We start from the raw sequence: 15,073 nt of genomic DNA on the forward strand, positions 1-15,073 counted from the left end.
AACCCGAGACACCAATATAATTCCAGACACCAATATAATTCCGAGTGCACTGATTTCGGGATTATGTTAAATGTGAGAAGGTATGTTATAATGAAAAAGCCATATCATATACACGTTAGATGTTTGTTATATACCTGTCCTCAAAGTAAACGTTTAACATATACAGACACTTGATTGAAAACAGCAACAGTGATTGACATGTATGAGGTGACGTCAAACAAATTAAACGTGGGATAAAACATTTGCAACCGTAACTGATATCGAAATAATGACTGGTACAACATTGTCGCCGTTGATCATATAACGCACATGATTTATTAGTATTTACAACAAGATATATATTCTTATTATTTCCGTATAAGTCAGCATTTCTTGTGTAAAATTAAGAATCTTGAAATTTAAGCGAACGCTGGTACAATTTTAAAATTTCCAAACACGGCGCAAAGACTAGAAAGATATACCAAAATAAAAATAGTTATTTACGATGTGAACTGGCACAACTCTTAATTCCCAAAGGTGGTGACAGTTGAGATGTTAAACAACTGAGTGGAAATACAGTCCCCAAAAACAGTCCTGACATATCTAAGCTGTTATAATATTTAAAATATGTCAACGGTAGAGCAATTGCAACAGAGACTGCGTATTTAAACATCTCAAATATATAGTAATTTGATGATAAGAAAAATGAGTAATAAAAATGTTACTAAGGTTAAGTAATAGAGCGTGGCAGCGTATTTACACATCCCTGCCAACTGTAAATTAAAGGGGCATTAGCTACGAGATATATACAAAATCTGAAGTTTGATTTTTTTTCTGTTCAATCAATAATGAAAGCGAAATATTGAAATAACAATTCGCTTTTTGCAGCCAAACAGGTTGAATTTAGTCAAATTACACTAAGAAACATTGATAATTAGTAATTCACTTGCAAGTGAATGAGTCGACCTCTTTAAATCCGTATTCATGTGAACTTCAATTTAACCCCTAGCTAGAGATTGACAACGCAAGCATTGTACGTGTACTGGTTATTTAAAGAAAAAGAATGTCAACAATGAAAGTGAAACTACGGTAAACCATTTGATTACTAATTCGATGCGCATAAAATCATTCTTATACGGTTAAAAACAATGCAAAACATCATTTTTTTTATCTATAAAATACTATCAAACAGACCTATAAAAATCCAATTGCACGTGTTGGTTTAATCTATTCGCATCTTTATTTATGTTTACATCGCTTATATGGTCGTCTGAGGTCAAATCGATAGGTAATTAGATGGCGTCTGGACTAAAATACACACGAAACGAACCTATATATTATCTACCCCATGCTCTGTAAACTGTTTATGTTTGACTCTTGATAGTTTGGATAAATGTTTTACATTGTTATAAATCAAATATGAGAACTTGACTCAAATCGGTGACCATGTATTTGACAGCTAGTGCTCCTTTAAAACTAGTATAATTCAAAAATTCCTGAGAGTGTAAGAGTCCAGTACGGAAGCCGGAGTTACTGAACACAAGTGATGGCAGGAAATTAGTGATGATAGGGAAAATGAATGACTTTTCTGTGTTTTTTCATTAATGCCTTCTTGGTAAACTGTCCCGAGCTTTCTTATCCAAAAACATCCCGAGCAAGTCTGTCGGCCTTTGACCAATCCTTGTTGTCATCTATGATGGTAATGGTAAGTGTTTTTTAGATCAGCTTGGGCGTGCCTAGGTGATCTTAAATAACGACTTACAGGGAGGTCAGGCTTGCAGACGTAGTCACTACGATGACCATTCATGTGTTTGTTTAATGGCTGTTCTGTCTCGCCAACATACTACATGCCACATTGACACTGACATTCTGGGTTTTGCAAGTTACATGTACATTACAAAATATTGTGTACATAGAGCCAGTGGTGTTGCAAGTAAATGATTGAGTATTCAGTATTTGTTGGCAAGTCAGACATCGTTTGTTACCACATGACTTGCACCACTCTGTAGTTGAACAGCTTTTATTAGAGGAGACGGCAGCTTTCACAAATAAGTCAATAAAAGCAAAGACGAGAGGATTTGGAAAGATTCTGGATAATTTTGGGTGATTGAAAATACTTTTCCAATTGGCACAGATCAAACGTGAAAGGTTAGTAAAGGCAGGATTTTATGTTAAAACAAATGGAACCTTTTTTGCTGCGCCTCTTCTGTTTGTACAGTAACAGGTCATTGCGGCTATTATTTTTAGCACGCGCAAACCCCTTATCTATGTCCCATTTCTTATAACCTCGTTTCGTTAAAAATCCGCGAAGTTCCTCTAACCGTTGAGTGACAGCCTCCTCAGAGGAACAAATCCGCTTTACTCTGAGAGCTTGACTGTACGGCATACTTTTTGTACAGTGTATGGAGTGACAGCGTTGGGGAGAAAGGTACTGATGTTTGTCTGTAGGTTAACAGTAGCGGTCTGTTGATATGACACCGTCCTTTATAGATGTAGTTGTGTCTAAGAAAGATATCTTAGAGTCGGATATTTCGTATGTAAATTTAATTGACTGGTAGGCCTTGTTTACACGTCTGATAAAAGCATCCAATTTTTGTTGGGATTCAATCCATTTCATGTCAACATCATCGATGAAACGGAACCATGAGTTACTAGTATATCAATATATTTTTATTATTAACTGTCAAAATGTCGAAGCCATCATTTACTCTTATATCAATTTGATTTTAGTTGTTAATTGGATTGAGTTTGGGGGCATCTGTGACACGTATATTCCATAAAGGATAACCATCGCCTATATATAGCTAATAATCTCAGTCAAACGTTTGTTAAATGACTGCAACATGTGCATTTTTGTTATTGAAGGATGACTTTGTTAAATACAGCATTGGTATATAATGAGTTGAGTTCAGTAACACTGAATCAGTCCAGGATAAAACATATTTTCAAAGTGATTTTAGTTGTTAGCATTTTTTTCTCTCCATTAATCAGTTAAATTGATGTCTGGAGCTGACATGTTAGATAACAGTAAGTAGTCTGTTGTTATTTGTGTACTATTGTCATTTTATTTGTTTTCTTTGGTTACATCTTCTGACATCAGACTCGGACTTCTCTTGAACTGAATTGTAATGTGCGTATTGTTATACGTTTACTTTTCTGCATTGGCTAGAGGTATATGGGAGGGTTGAGATCTCATAAACATGTTTAACACCATTTTTAGCCACATTTTTGCGCTTGTCTCGAATCAGGACCCTCCGGCCTTTGTTAGTCTTGTATTTTTTTTTTTTATTTTAGTTTCTTGTATACAACTCGGAGTTAAGTATGGCGTTCATTGTCACCGAACTAGTATATATATTTGTTTAGGGGCCAGCTGAAGAATGCTTCCGGTGCGGTAATTTCTTGCTGCATTGAAGACCTGTTGGTGACCTTCTGCTGTTGTCTGCTCTATGCCGGGTTATTGTTTCTTTGACAAATTCCCTATTTCCATTCTCAACGTTATTGTGTTATTTATATGCTAAATGGAGATTTTATGTCGCAAAAAGTCAAACTATAATTCAATTTCCACATCTCTTAATTTCAATTCGCTACGGTGAAAGAAAACAAATTGATGCCAAACTAGTTTGCATTGTTAAATCAGATCAAGCTTAGCATGAAATACCATGTTGGTTTATTTTTATAAATGAAAGTGAATCATACATAAACAGGTTAAAACGAACTGAATAAAAAAAAACATTGTAACAAGTACAGTTAATTGTTTGACACGCTAGATTATGCAGTAAAATCAAAGAATTCATCTAAAACTCATGCATTAAATATGTCACGGTACGCAAGGTGTTAACTGGTGAACCAGATTCAATGGTGTATTACGTGATACTATTGAAATTACTACATTTTTACATCACACGTTCTACAAAATTGATTCCTTGTTTATTTTATTTTTTTAATTTTTATTTTGTTACATTTTATCTCTTTTATTCCTGATATCCACATTAGTCCTAAACCTCTCACAATTTCAGTGAAAGCCAACAGTCAGTTAACACAGACTTGTGAGCACAATAAAAGTCAAAAAGTCAAAAAAAAAAGACTTGTGTGTCAATTTTAACAAATTCTAGACATTTCAATAATGTCTAGTAATTTCTTGACATGTTATTCACGTTCTTGTTTTTGTCGGGATGGCATTATATATTATAAATCTAAACCAATTGTTATCTGCTATTTCTAAGTTGAAGATGGCAGAAGACAACTCTTGTCAGTATACAGTAAGTCTCCTGTCACAAGTATATAATTACGGTCAACCGACAAGGGTTAAACTTTATACGTGCTCATTGATTGAATTGGTATATCCATGGAAGAAGCCGCAGTTCAGCAAGGAATCAATTCTCTGGAATTCCAATATCGAACAATCTTCATGAATTTTGTTTAAAATATAATTACGCTTTGATCAGAGGTACATTCTGCTTCCTACATATGAAACGATAACTATGTATTGGACATCGCGTTGTTGTGCCATTAAATGCATTAAATTGTTTCCATATTCTCCCAATTCCCTCTGATTAGTCAATGTTATTTCTAATATTGGAATTAATTGTATGTTCTAATTACTTTGTTTTATTGTACAGTTCAGTGTGTTTCGTCTTGGATATCCTTGTTTTTTTTTTATCTGTTAATTTCATCCATTACCTGGGGATACGTTAATGTATAGTTAGTATCGCCCTTAGAGTGGTATTGCTTACACACCTTGAAAGTATTTATGACGAATCTCAATGAATTACTGTTAATTTACAAGGTCAATATATTACGACGTACAAATTATCGTTTTTCTTGAAGAATGTGTTTTTCTTGTAAATATACCTGAATAACATTCACGTGTTAATATAACGATTTAGGCTAACATTGACTCCGTTATTAAATATAAAATAAATCCTTTATTGCACATTTCTCTGCTGTTTACAACTTACTCGACACAGAATATTGAGTCGGGTATCCCTGTAAATTAATTACTGTTTAACCAGGGAGATTATACCCAAGTATAAGGTTTTTGAAAGTGATTATATGTGTCCCCATTTTCATTTTGTCAAGTAGTACTTTGACCTTTTTCCTAAAAAATAGAAAGTTTTGGCATGTGATAAAAAATTGTTCATAGTTTTCTTATTGGTTGCATATATGGCACTGGTCATCGCTTTTCAGTTGCCAGATGTACAATAGCTGTTTACAAGGAAGGATATAGTGAAGTAGCTTCCACCTGAATATTATTAATTTGTTAACTTGTAAGCTATAAAATATCAAGTTAAGCATTTTATACAAATAGCTTGATGATTCTAATTTAAATTTCGTTTTCCATTTTAGAAAGCCAATTGGTGTTTCTTCCTATATATTACATAAATTAATGCTTATATATATTTCTTTATATGGCAGGTTTTCAATGCAGATCAATTTTGTGTTGTTTTGTGTGTTTAACTATAGCTTTTTGTCTGTCTTAACTTGAGTATAGCATGATTGATCTGATTTCATTTCCATTTGCCACTTTTTTGGTATTGCATTTTTTATTTCTCTATAGTTCTGATATATAATTTGATTTAATTTTACAGTATATAGACTACAATATGAAATTAAATTCATCTGTTTATCTAAAATCCATGTTTAGGTGAGTACGATCGGTAACCATAACTATATATAAAGTACATTCTAATGAATAAAATAATTTGACACGGGGTTTACCGTTTCAACACAAAATAGATCTCTTGAAGGCAATAGAAGGCGACTTGTATTACTTGTCTTGATATTTCTTCATGCATTGACAAATTGACACTTATAGCTTACAGACAAAGTGACATTCTATAGTCTTGATAATTTTAGCTATTATTTGATTTATCATCTTTCAGAAATTAGAATCAGGATACATGATGTCGAGAAGATTGACGAAAAATGCTCATCTGAAAAAAAAACGGCTGAATCATCTTTCAGATATCAGACATATATATTAGGTAACTGCTATGTCATGTGGTAGATTGTGAAGTACTGTTTTCATTGTTAATCATACCGAATCTTCTTATTTTGTTTATAAAAAAATCATTTCAATACACTTATCAGTTCTGATTTATGCAAAATAAGCACATTTGACCCCAATATATACTATGGTAATGACTGATGTAGTTCCCATTTAATAGATATACTAGACTAGACAAAACTAATTAATGATGATTTTGTTGTCTACCGCAATAACATTATTTCGGGTTACTCCTGTAAAAGTATTGCACTTATCCATTGTGTGTTTAATACAGTGTTGAACAGGATCATTATAGAAACTTGGAACAGGTCTGCGCAAAAATGATAGAACTTGCATGGTTGAGGATCATCAATTAACACATACAATTCGGCCAGGAAGAAAAATATAGATACTATGTATTTATTTATTGTTTTGTGTTTCAACACCATTTCAAAAAATCGTTTTTTTTTATTATTTCGTGGCGTCCCGTGTTTATTGGTGAAGAAAGCCGGAGTGCCCGGGAAAAACAACCGACCTGCGATATGAAAACTGACATTCCTAGTTAATAAAGATTGGAGTCGATTACACCTGCACGAGCGGGATTCCAACTCACAACGTTTGTAATATACAGCAACCTACAAATGCATGACTTTGGTTTGGAAATTTCCTTTTTAAACGTCAGGACTTGTATTAATATCCTAGTTTAAAGTAAAAACTACGACTGCTACACTTTTGTAATTGATTTATTTTTTGTTCTTTTCTTACCGTTTGTCCAAAAGAAGATGACCGGAAAGAAAAAACTGCCAAATACAAATTATAAACAATTAGAATATACTGAATATAGTTATCAAAGGTACCAGGATTATAATTTAATACCCCAGACGCGCGTTTCGTCTACATAAGACTCATCAATGACGCTCATATCAAAATATTTATAAAGCCAAACAAGTACAAAGTTGAAGAGCATCAGGATCTAAAATTCCAAAAAGTTGTGCCAAATAATGCTAAGGTAATCTATGCCTGGGATAAGAAAATCCTTAGTTTTTCCAAAATTTCTCAGTTTTGTAAACAGGAAATTTATAAAAATGACCACATAATTGATATTCATGTCAACACCAAAGTGTTGACTACTGGCCTGGTGAAACCCTCGGGAACGAAACGTCCAACAACAGTGGCATCGACCCAGTGGTGTAAATATAGTTATCAAAGGTACCAGGACTATAATTTAGTACGCCAGACGCGCATTTCGTCTACATAAGACTCATCAGTGACGCTCACATCAAAATATTTATAAAGCCAAACAATTACAAAGTTGAAGAGCATTAGGATCCAAAATTCCAAAAAGTTGTGCCAAATAAATCTAAGGTAATCTATGCCTGGGATAAGAAAATCCTTAGTTTTTCCAAAAATTCACAATTTTGTTAACAGAAAATTTATAAAAATGACCACATTATTGATATTCGTGTCAACACCGAAGTGTTGACTACTGGGCTGGTGAAACCCTCGGGAACACAGTCATGGTAAAATAACAACAGCATATATTTGATTTATATTATTGTTTTTTTTTTCAATCTTATCTTTCTCAAGTATTTCCTCGAATTCAATTCTATGTTTAAGTATGTTTTTTTAGATTATCAATTGTCGTCGTTTCAAAAAGTATGACAAAGCGTTATATAAGAAGTTTACAAATATGATGTAAGATGAAAGAGGAGAATATAAAAAATCAGTTAATGAATACACACTAAGGCTTTTTTGATCTTATAGATGCCACAAATGCACCCAGTGTGATACGATATAACAATACTCGAGACAGATAAAATTTCAAATTTTAAACTCGAGGCTTCAATATTTAATATAACCCTAGAACTTCTCGGTTCATCTTAGTTTGAGGTGCAAAATAATGAATCCAACTTCTGTTTAAGGGCAACTAGATTTGTTAAGACAACTCCGGAATGAAACATGTAAAAGGCGGATCAATCAGCTAGACAGCTTTCTTGACTGATAACTGAAGGGAAAACAACCACCGTATTGTTCGAATTAAATGAATTTAACTCAATATATCTACAAAATAACCAAATGACAGAATACAACGAGGAAACAAACTAAACGGAAAAGCTTTTCAAGCATGAACAAATTATTGTAAAGATATTAATAGGGTGAATAACTATATTACCGAATCAATGTAGACGGGAATGATTGGATCACCTCCCCCCTTTTTTCGGGATCTTGTATTAATTATTCACGTTATCTCCATCGGTAGCATGGTATTGCGACACAAGCAATCAAAAGGAAATATTCGTCATATTAATCTGTTTAGTTACATCCGAGTGACACGTGTCCGCTTTGCAGCCCATACATTTGTTTTCATTTGTAATTCTCCTGAATTCAATATAATTACTGCTGCATAGTCCCCAAGGGAAAAGGGAATTATTCTATGCTATTATCGTGAACAAATGTTAAAAAAAACCAATAAAAGTAAAAGTATTTACATCATATTATGTGTAAATCACGCCTTACAAGTTCCCAATGGTGTGCACTTAACGGGAAGGATTGCCTGATATTCGTATGATGAAAACATAATCTTTTAATCAGTTTTATTGAAGTCTGAAGCTGGCATGTCAGTTAACTGCTAGTAGTCTGTTGTTATATATGTATTATTGTCATTTTGTTTATTTTCTTTGGTAAAATCTTCTGACATCAGACTCGAACTTCTCTTAAACTGAATTTTAATGTGTGTATCATTATGCGTTTACTTTTCTACATTGACTAGAGGTATAGGGGGAGGGTTGATATCTCATAAACATGTTTAACCCCGCCGCTTTTTTTGCGCCTACCCCAAGTCAGGAACCTATGGCCTTTGTTAGTCTTGTATTATTTTTAATTTTAGTTTCTTGTGTACAATTTGGAGTTTAGTATGGCGTTTATTATCACTGAACTAGTATATATTGTGGAAAAATACTTCTGATTATTCGCGTGTAAGGTTATGTTTTAATATATGATAAGTCAACAAGGGTAATACGCTTACTTGCTATATACTGTCATGCATACATACAGTCATAGCACACTACACATAAATTCTACAACGACGAATATTAGACACTATTGCAACAGAGTGGAAAAATAACAAACAATGTTTCCGAGCTCCAATCAAAATTCAAAACAAAAAGTCAGTAATCAAACGCAAAATTAAAAGCTCATACACATCAAACGAATGAATAATTACTTCATATTCCTGACTTGAAGAGAGTTAGATTAAAACAAGATAAAAATAGAAGTCATAATCTGCTAAATAATTTTATCTTGTTTACGTTATTAGGACTTATTATAAACATCCGGTGAATGTCTACGACTACGTCCTTCGTTATAAAATAGCTGGACATTGACATCAGAGTTAATTTAGCTATTTATCCCAATAATTGTGTGATTCAATGTAATGGTCTAACGGAAGAAAAAAATATAATATCATACATAATTGTGTGCCATCCTTAGTTAGACAGATAAGTACTGTTCTGTATATATAATCTATTTTCAATGTTCATGTATCATAGTGAAATCCCTATAGGTAGAGCTATAAACAGTATTCTCATCATAAATAACAGTCAGTGTCAAGTGTCATTACACATTCATGAATGATGCAATACTGTATAGGGGTTTAGATTAAACTCATGAACAGTATAATAACAGAAATACCGAACTTATAAAACGGAAGGTCCTTAATAAATTTGCAAAATCAAAAGCACACGTAGTGAATGGAAAATAAATATCGTATTCCGTAGTTGATACATGCCATGTGTAAATAGAAAACACGGGTTTGTACCTGGTTTAATAACCGCGTTAACTGTTATTTTGGATTACAGTAGCACATAATATTTCTACATTGAAAAGACAACAACAGACAAACAGCAATAAACAACAAAAAATTAACAGTAACGATAAAAGATTGAAAACAGAGAGGTAATATCGAACATCATTTGTTGTATTCGTTAATAGCAAATGCTCAATTTCAAAAAGCTACATCTGACTGTTTTCAACTATGATTTTTTGCCGATTTTGCTTGACTTTTGTTTATTAAAAAAGATAAATCATGTGTATGAATTAGTTATAAACAAATTATTGATGGTCGAATAATATGTAGGACAAGGGATTCATTATTTTCAAAACAGTTACCTACATTGGCATTCTGTCTGACAAAAAACCGAAAAAGATAAACTTTTCACTAAACATTCCTATATCAGGGCGCTAAGAAATCCTTATTTTTGATATATTTATCGACTGCCTAAAAAAATTAATTATTAGTATGTCGTTAATGATTAACTTGCATATAGTATAGAACTGTTTTCTCTAGATAGTACAAGTTTAAATGAGCTTAGTTAAAGATATGTTTCATTTCGTATTACACAAATAGTGATTTTTAAGGATACTGACATAAAATTGTCCTTTAGGTTTAAGACAAAAATAACAAAATTGGTTGTAAACAAGAACAGGACATAAGAAGTAAAAAGTAAAAAAATCAATACACCAAGCTGTTTGTAAATTGGACTAAAAGCTGAATATTTTAGTAAATTCCATCAATAACCTAAATTGATATTATATATTTCCAATGTCAAATAACAATTGCAGACGCATGCGGGAGCGCACAAATAACAACATTTTTATTCATTTCCTACTGACGATTTCATATTTTGTGCCAGTGTGATTGATTTATATTCCAATGTGTTTTAACCTTTTGCATTTAAAGTATTGTCATCATATAACACTGGTAACTGTTTTACAAGCATGCAGACAATCGCAATATTGAAAAAACTTAAAAGTCAAAGGAAAAAGATAATTGATAACATTACAGATTATTATCATGTTCCAGTTTTCGTATTTTCTTCAAATTATTAACCAACTTTCTTCAATCATATTACATGAAACCTGCTATTTTTCTATGTTTGTATCACGTAAATCGTGTAATTATATGCCATTACTGCTGTGTATTATATCACATAGAACTTAACACTACATGGTTCTAATTTTTATTTTTTACTAAATTTTATATGTTGCATGCATACAGTAGAACAACAAACATCTTGCAACAATATACTTCATGAACTTGTATACTTATTTTGAACGTCATATGCGTTATATTGATTGCAGCAACTCCTCAAGTAAGTTTCAAATAGGAAATTTGGATATTTATGGGTAGTCATTTTAAAAAGCTATGTTAGTTTCAAAATAACAACACTAGTGACGACAATTTTAAATGATGTCCCTATCTCTATATAATACATGATAAATCACTACTCAGTAAACAACGAAAAAAAAAGCTCAATGTATTTTTTCGATGTACCGAATGATCATTTTGAAAGACACACATGGATAGATATTTGAACCCATGGAAAGAAAACTACCCAACCCGCTAAAACTACTCCGAGTATCTTTCGTTAGGGGTTGAAGTCATAAAACTTTGGTAAGTGCTCAGAGCACAAAAATCATGCTCGAAACATGAAATCCAGCATTTTGATTGGTTGATTTTCGAGTATGAGTACAAAAAAGTGACTCGAAAGTTTTATGACTTCAAGGCCAGATGTTGCATTTGAGCATAAGCTTCACACAAATCCACTACGTTGTAGTGACAATTATCAAACATCGATATACCTGACACGTCAAAAGCATCATGTTGGCAATCATATGATTGAACAGAGATTATAGCATTGAATGTATCAAGATTCACATTATTTCCATGATGTGAGCTGTAATCTTTTAGAACGGACATCATCATAAAATAACTAGTCCTTGGATGCGTACCAAATAAAATGAGGTTTTTCGCAATTGCTGTATACTTATGGGTGTGCCTCGGTATCTTACAATTCTTTTTTTTTTTTGGTAATCTGAATGTTATTACACATTTCTTGTTTCCAATGAATAAAGACATATTGATATTAATTTTTATTTCCTTGTCCCTTTCTTGAGATCTTTGTCAACATAGTGGAATATGCTGCGACTGTCTTCCAAGTGCAAATTTGAGCTAACTATAAAACCAGATTTAATCCACCATTTTCAATATAAGAAAATGCCTGTATCAAGCCAGGAATATAACAGTTACTGTAAACCGGGAAATTTTCGCGCCGTCTTTATTTCGCGATTTACTTACACGATCCAAATTCGCGCCGTTTTGAATTCGCGATTTCCCAGTGGCCTAGATAAATATTTTCATAAATGATTTGGAAAGTGAACAGCTTAACATATATCTTAAATCAAATGATAAAATCAATCAGAAATATTTTGTTTTCGGTTCATTAATGTTAAAGTAGATTGAAAGTTTGGCATGTTTCAATGCTCGTAAAAACACCTACACAATAATAGAAAAGTAAACCTAATTAGGAATGAATTAAAATAAAGAGCTGTCAGGATTAATGCTAATTAGTCGATCTTTTGATCTGATCAATCTTTGTAGTAGATTCAACGAGGTGATACCTTTATTACTGATTGACAGGTGTCATTAACATAAGTGTAATGAGTGTTGTTTACATAACAATATCCGTAATGTTCGCTTCAGTGAAATAACTAATTTGAGTTAAAGACATGACTTTTAACATTGCTTTTCATTAAGAGATACTGTTATAATTTAAATTATACATTTGTCGTATTTGAAATCAGTGTTATACAGTATTCCTATATATATTCTATTCATATACGTGGATATAAGAAGATGTGGTATGAGTGCCAATGAGGCAACTCACCATCCAAGTCACAAAAGAGTTTTGCCTTGATATTTTCGCGGTCATTTTATTTTCGCGTTTCATTTCTTACCGCGAAAATAGCGAAAATAAAACTACCGCGAAAATATCCCTGTTTACAGTAATATCCATTCGTTTGATGTGTTTGAGCGTTTGATTTCGCCATTTAATAACCGATTTTCCATTTCAATTTTTTGTCGAAGTATCTTTATTATTTTACTTTTTGATCTTTCTTTTTTTCCAATTAACGAGGCTAATTTTAGCCGACATGTTGATGCCATGTAGGGATATTTATATGCAGGAAAACACTTTCTTCAAGGAAAACAATTATTTTTACGTCGTAATATATTGACCTTGTAAATTTACAGTAATTTCATGAGAATCGTCATGTAAGCTTTTTAAATATTCGCAATGCCACTTTTAAGGCGATAATAACTATAGAATTACGTATCCCCGGGTAATAGATGACATTAACAGATAAGGAAAAACAAGGATAGTAAAGATAAAACCCACGGAACTGTGTAATAAAACTAATAATTCATATGAACCTACAAATTAATTTGACTGTTAGGCATTCCCTTGACAATCAGAAGCAAGTGGGAGTATATGCTACTAATTGGATGCATTTCATACCACAATAACGCTATATAGATATCCAATTTAAAATGTGCGATTTATTATGTTGGATGCAACATGTACATATGTTCGAAACGTATTTCTATTTGAACAATAAGTCAAGATGATTCTCCAATTTGTGATTTCCAGATAATGGATTCATTGCTGGGCAATAGTTTCCTTCATGGATATATAACAATATAATCAGGGAACCAAACTTGTTAAAGTGATGTGGACTTTAAACATGCATCAATGTAAACCCTTCTCGGTCGATAGTTTTTTTATGCACCTGAAAACCAAATATGACAACAGTCATGTCTACCTCACTTTAATTATAAAAAAGAAGATGTGGTATGATTTCCAATGAGACATTTCTCTACAAGATACCAAATGACAACTATAGGTCACCGTACTGCCTTCAACAATGAAAAGATTCATACGAAAGTCAGCTACGAAAGACCTCGAAATGACAACGTAAAACAATTTAAACAAAAAAACAAAAGACCTTATTTATACACAAAAAATCAACGAAAAAATGTATATGTTACGCATAAATAAAGGAAAACCACTGCAATTCCGGCTCCTAACACGAGACAGGGAAATACTTGATACAGAATGTTGCGTTTATACATATGGTTTGTGTAAATATGAAAATAAGAACATGTACTGTGGTATGATTGCCAATGGGACCAATCTCAACAATATAAGTACACGACACAGAAAATAACAGCTCTAGGTCATCGTACAACCGTTAACAATGAGTATAACCCGTACCACATAGTCAGCTATAAAAGGCACATAAATTTCAAAGTTAAGATGTATCGTAGGAAAAAACTAACGTTTTAATTATCATGATTATGTACCAAATAATGAACGAAAAACAAACATGAAATACAGCAACACACGAAAACCAGTGAATTACAGGCTGCTGAGTTTGAACAGGTACTGTACGATTTTGGGGGGTTATATTAGTTTAAATAGGTCAAAGATTACTTTAAATGGAGTGGCTTTTATTTTCGTTTTCGGTTCGTCTTCATACTAAGAGTTTACATATTTGATTGACGTCAAATCCTGTTAAATCGTTTCGAACGTATGCATTTTTAGATTATTGTTTTCATATCTAATCACAATTACTGCCACTTTTCCTCATAAATACAAAAGAAGAGGTGGAAGGTACTCAATGATAATTCAAAATTCACAAAGCCATGGCCAACAAGTAAATGACTACAAATAGAAAAAAAAGTTTCATACTGGACAACTAAAGTCATATTCACACAACCGCACCAAACATGGAAGTGAATGGTTTATTAGCCATACCCGTCATGTTGAATTTGCCAAATCAAACTATTTGAATAAGCATGACGGGTGTCTTTATTTACCAAGGTAATGTTTATGTTTATATTGTTAAAGAGCCAGCTTTCATAAAAAAATAATCAAAACAACGACATCAATTTAAAGTTCTTCCGCTTTTTTATCCGAATAAAAAGAATAGACTTGTTTAATGTCATCATACTGTATGTGTGTTGTGAGTCAAGGAGAGTACATGAATTATAACAGTTTCTGGTTATTCTCGTGTAAGTTTTAGTATTTTATAAATGACAAAAAAAAGGATTATATGCTTACTGGCTATATACTATAATACACACAGACTGCACACTACAAATAGATTCGACAATGACAAATATAAGTTACTATTGCAACACAGTGGAAAGATGACCAACAAGATTTCCGAACTCCGATCATAATTCAAAACAAAAAGTCAGAAATCAAA

The sequence above is a fragment of the Mytilus galloprovincialis genome, chromosome 12 (assembly GCF_965363235.1).
Source record: "Mytilus galloprovincialis chromosome 12, xbMytGall1.hap1.1, whole genome shotgun sequence".
Taxonomy (NCBI): Eukaryota; Metazoa; Mollusca; class Bivalvia; order Mytilida; family Mytilidae; genus Mytilus; species Mytilus galloprovincialis.